Source organism: Oncorhynchus gorbuscha, linkage group LG26, assembly GCF_021184085.1.
Source record: "Oncorhynchus gorbuscha isolate QuinsamMale2020 ecotype Even-year linkage group LG26, OgorEven_v1.0, whole genome shotgun sequence".
NCBI classification, from domain to species: Eukaryota; Metazoa; Chordata; class Actinopteri; order Salmoniformes; family Salmonidae; genus Oncorhynchus; species Oncorhynchus gorbuscha.
In genome coordinates, this window is record NC_060198.1 from 16,319,854 (window position 1) to 16,325,320 (window position 5,467).

The window sequence follows — 5,467 nt, forward strand, 5'->3', positions numbered from 1 at the left end:
TTGTGAATGTCTACTCTCAATTGTATCCTGCCGCTACATTTTCATCTAGCACATATGAAAGTGTTGAAGATGGACAAGTTTTGCAAACGCATTCCTTTTGTGCTGGAAATAAACAGATAGTTTTACTTCTTCAGCACACATGAAATGTCACAGCATTGCAATAGCCTAAATCTTTTTGTCAGACAGCGTTTCAAAATGAACCTTCTTAGCATCAAAGGTCAAGTCAGTCATTTAGTAGACACCATAATCTATAGCAACTATAGGGCATTTAAGTAAAACTAAATCACAAATTCAAGGTTTTACCTGCAAAATCTAGCCCAGAACTAAAATCGTGCATAATTTTGTCAGATGCTCAATTAGGTTCTGGGGAGTGATGTAAGAGAAAAGACACTAGCAAAGTCTCACCAAAAACACTGAAGAAGGTAACATATCTCAAACTAAAGCTGTTAGTGTGACGTGTTTGCAATCAAAATGTGTGTCTGCAAGAACAGATCACTCGAGGCAACTCTTATAGACTGAGTGTTATGACGATGCTACAAAACCCTTGTTTACAGATTGAAGGGTAGTGCTTCAGACAATCCCATGCTTGTAATCTTGGAAGATTGTTGGGAATAGGAAGTATCTCAGAGGGCTTTTTGCTCAGATCCACAGGGATCTGGTAAGGCTGGCTGTGGTATGTTCCTTCATGACTCTGAAGGCCTAATGTGGATCTCAATCTGATTGAAGAAAAGTAGTGGTATGATGTAGATCATTTGGGTACACTAGATCACTGTAATCAGTTTTATTCCTGTTTGGCCGTGTTGGATTGAAGGGTCCCAATAGCATGTGTTTTTATACATGAGTTTGATGTTAGCATGTGCAAGTGATTACCCTAATGATTTGTCTGTATATTCTGTTAGAGCGCAAGCGCCAAGGCCAACGTGGGCACACATGCTGTTTGTCGCAGACTTTTTGTGCTAAAACCATCAACATAGTTAAGGGATGGAAATACATAGAACTTCTGTTTATTAGTTATAAAAACATCATTATACAGCGTTTTATTCCCAAGAAGCCAGTTTGATGGAAACTCACGGCTGTCCGTAAAATGTGCATATGGGTGAATCTTAAAATATTTGCTTGAAACTCTTTCAAACGGATGGAAACACAGGTGAATCAAAACGGGCGAGTCTTCCATAGAGCCCTCGAAGCAATGGAGCAAAAGATAAGCACGTTGATGACATTTGAACTACACTTGATGAATTGGAATATCCATATCGTAATCATAAGGGTCCACGTGAGGATTCCCCAGAGGGACACAGAGTGAAGGGAGCAACTGAACAGAGAATCGTAATTGGGCTATTGTCCTCATTGTGTGTCATATTCAAATGGCGGACAACTCTGCTGCTTTTTAAGCAGCTGCCCTCAGCTTTCTCACTGTGTCAATGAGCTCAGGGAATTGTGTTCTGGAAGTGTCCTTGTTCTATGTACTTGTGCAGCTCCGCGCCCAAGTCCTCAGCCACAACTTTCTGCTCCTCCCAAGGCAGGAAGGGGTCATCCTTGGAGCCAAACTGAACAATGTGCCCAACGTTTCTTCTCATTTGCTCCCACTCCCCAATGGCCGGCTAAAATATCCTGAGTGAAGAGATACACAGGGAGACCTAACGGATGTGTTCCAAACTGCTTACATCGCAGATCATGAGATCATTCAATTCCTACTTCCACATTTGCAGGGATCGGATACAGATCTGATTGGTCTCAGATCTCTACTAATGAGGAAATGGAGTTGTACATTAAAGCAATTACTTCAATATGATTTACGATATGATCATCTGCACAACCTGACTGCAATATAGGCAGCCTGGGATGCGTCCACCGTTTCAGTGACTCGAGGTGGGGGATGGATAAACGACTGGTGAGTGGTGATTTACATTAAACTGGATTTAGGAACACTATTGACTGCAGCTTTTCTGTGGCGCTCTTGTATCCCAATTCAGAAATGAACACTAGGCTAGTCTAAACACCTGGGTCCAGTTTTTCAAAATGATCTGGATTCTGTAATCCCCTATTTTGAAATCCAGGATCAGATCAACCTGGGTAATTTTGAGCAAGAAAATGGTTGGATAAGAGTCATTCGGATCCAGATATTAAAATCTCAACATCACAAAATCTGTATTTTCAGTGCTTTGAAAAGGCCTACACCTTGCCATGTACTGGACGGGTAATGTAACTACAGATTACTAAACTAGATGTATAAAGATATTAATATAAATGGAGCTTGCTTCTCTCATCACTTGTAAGTACATGCTTTTATTTGACACTTCTCAATACAACAACTGACCACATACCTGTACTGCAGTTAATTTAACATAATGGAAATATTTAACCCTAACTTTTTTTAAATTTCTCTGAAATGTCTCTATTATAATACCTTTATAAATCCACCCTTCCAGTGGGATCAAGATTATCCAGATTTTCCATCACTACACACCAAATGATCAGAATCACATTTTTCAGTTTTGAAATACCCAATTCTAAGGTTTAATCCAATCTGAATGCCGGAATCCAATTAGAAAAGTGGCTGTTGCAGTTAATTGGAAGTGACACTGGTAAGAAATCTGTAAACTCACCACTCTCTCTCTCATCTCCCAGGTCGGAAGTATAGGCACCCACCAGAATGAGGCCAAACACTTTGTGCGTCTCTGCATACCTGCATGGTACCTCAAAGTTAGGTATAGTCACTTCAAACAAAAAGGAAGAGTATTTTGCATGAGCAATATTACTCAGTCTTTGTAATTTCTATCCTACCTCATTGCTGCAGCTGCCCCAGAGCTGTGGCCAATGATGACAGTCTCCTCGTCACATTCGAGCTCCTCCTGCATGAATGGCAGGATGAAAGTGGAATTTTTAGGCCCTTTTTTTTAGACCTATACCTCTTGTAAGACCCTATGATCTGTGATCTGCACATGATACAGCCATTATACTCCTCAGTGTGCTCTGAAACATGGAGTATGTCAACATTTTGAAATGACATTTTTCACATACATTTATTCAACATTGAAAATATGAATATGAATATCTCAAAAGTACCCATTTTGATATAGCTTGTTAGACATTGTTTGGAACAATATATTCTTCAAACCAGTCACATTTCCAGAGTGGGTGCTTTGCTACTTTTGAAGATATGACCCATTAGAAATTGACATATGTCAGTCATATTTCAGCAAATCACCAGCAGAGGAATTTCCCTTTGAATCCATTTTCCCCATTCAATGTGCCATAACTTCAAAAGTAGCAGAGCACCCACTGAAAATGTGATGTACTTGTAGAGTATATTGTTTAAATAATTGTCTAAAAATGTACAAAATCAAAAAAGGGTACTTTTGAGATATTCACATTAATATTGAATGTTTAATAAATTCATGTGAAATGTTTTTATTTCCAAATCTAGACATAGTCCATCATACTCTTCCATCATATGTCATACAAATGTAAAAAGCGTATCAAACATTATTCCTCCGAATGAAGTTTCTATGGGATAATTGCCAGAACAATCAGAGACCTGTATCTCTTCCATGCATTTCACTTGTCAATTAGAACCCTGTATGGAGGATATCCACTCATCCAAAATGCAGGGCTCTGTATAGAGCTAGCTTATGATGTGATATCTGAGGAATCTAGGCTAGTTTATAATGTGATATGTGAGGAATATAGGCATTTGTGGTAAGCTGTCACCTGAATATAATAATAAATTATTTGGTGTGTATTTTATACACATGTGAATTTGATGATTATTTTTTAAATCCCAACTCCACGAGACACCCTCAGAGAGTGGGGTCACCATTGTCCAACGCCCCTGTGGCATTTAGAGTTAAGGGCCTTGTTCACGGGCACAGACAGACCTTTTCGGCTCGGGATTCGAACTGAGTGAGCCCAGGCAATGATAATCCTTTCAGTATCCCGTCAATTTATACGCATATTAGGGGCCATCTGCAGTTCAAACAAAGCAGACCCCGCCACAGTTTAAAACAAAAATCGGGAATTGGGCTGACCATCCATGAGAACAAAATAATCATTTTAACCATGTTTTTGAAGCTGTACAGTGTGTACATTACATTGCTTAGCCTACAAACATTGGAGTAAAACTTGCCAGAAGATACTGAGTCTACAGTTATGCTTGTTTACACTGAGCTGCACTGGGGTCGGGAACGCGATCATGGTTACACTATGGAGCTGGGGTGAGATATGGGTCGGAAAACGTACTTCAATGCAGAAATGGCATATACAGCTGTACTCCAAATTTGACCTTTATCCACACTGCTCCATCGAGAATATTGAAATAGTGTTAGTGTTCCTGGAAAACTGCCCTTTTTGTCATCATGCTAGCTAGCAGTAGCCACTGCAGCCATTTTGGAATAGCAGTGTCAGCCAATCAGCTTCTTTGTTGTTCAAAGCCACCTTGCCATTCCATAATAACTGCTGTGGCTTCTGCTAGCTAGCACGAGGGAAAAGAGGGCAGTTTTTCAGTAAAAATATAAGTAGCTAAATCTTCATGATGTACCATCTCTCGCCCTGGCTCCATGCTCTCTTAATGTAACCATGATAGCGTTCTGACCCCATTGCAGCTCAGCGTAAACAAGTGTAAAGGTAGGATCAGGTATCTTCTGGTTAAAGTAAAACAAGTGGTTCCTAGAGTTAAGTTCATGAGGCATTTATAAGTTTTATTATTCTTGGTGTTGACATATCATTACTCCAAAAGTCCCAAAATGTATGTAACAAGCGGAGTAATCAATAACGTTACATTAAAACGTTTTCAAAATTATAAGAGCCACATTATGCACATATCGTGTGGGGAGCATGCAGGCGCAAGCTGTTAGACTTTCCTATACTTTACCAGTGCGCACCTTATTTATGTTTTTTTTTGGCACAGCAATACAAATTGCACCGCTCTACATCTCCAGCTCCATTTCCTGGGACAATTATCGCCTTCGACAATGGAATTTTCTCTTATCCACGTTGTCTTTGAATACAATTCCCCTACACAATGCTGCCTGTGAGTAGTCAAATGACTTTCATCAGTGCGTTAATGTTGCGCAGGGAATGGTTCTGTTCTAGATAGGCCATAGTGATATTAGAGGACTCAACACGTGTTAGAATGTACATGGCCATTGAAGGCTTCCACCATTGAGGGAGATCGACTAAGTGCACCACGCTATGGCCCGTGAAGTGAATGGGGAAAAGCCGTGAGGGAGAAGAACCGATCTCAAATCGAACAGTTATCTGTTCCGGTCATGTTGTCAACAAGGCAGCATCGATCGCTCAGAAACATACATCTATTTTCCATAAAATATATGTTAATTTAAAAAAAACTTGTTTTCATTGGGAAGGCAGATAAAGAAATTACTTTTGCATGTGAAAACACAGAATCCTACTCATTACTCCACATGCTTAACCTATGTCACTTTTGTTTGAGCAGACTTCACCGTCGGCC

The 5,467-nt window shown here is 39.9% G+C and overlaps 1 pseudogene; it reads right to left on the reverse strand.

Annotated features, from left to right (window-relative positions):
- Positions 1 to 997: 997 nt before the first annotated feature.
- Positions 998 to 2,897, reverse strand: LOC124016468 (annotated as a pseudogene).
- Positions 2,898 to 5,467: the final 2,570 nt, after the last annotated feature.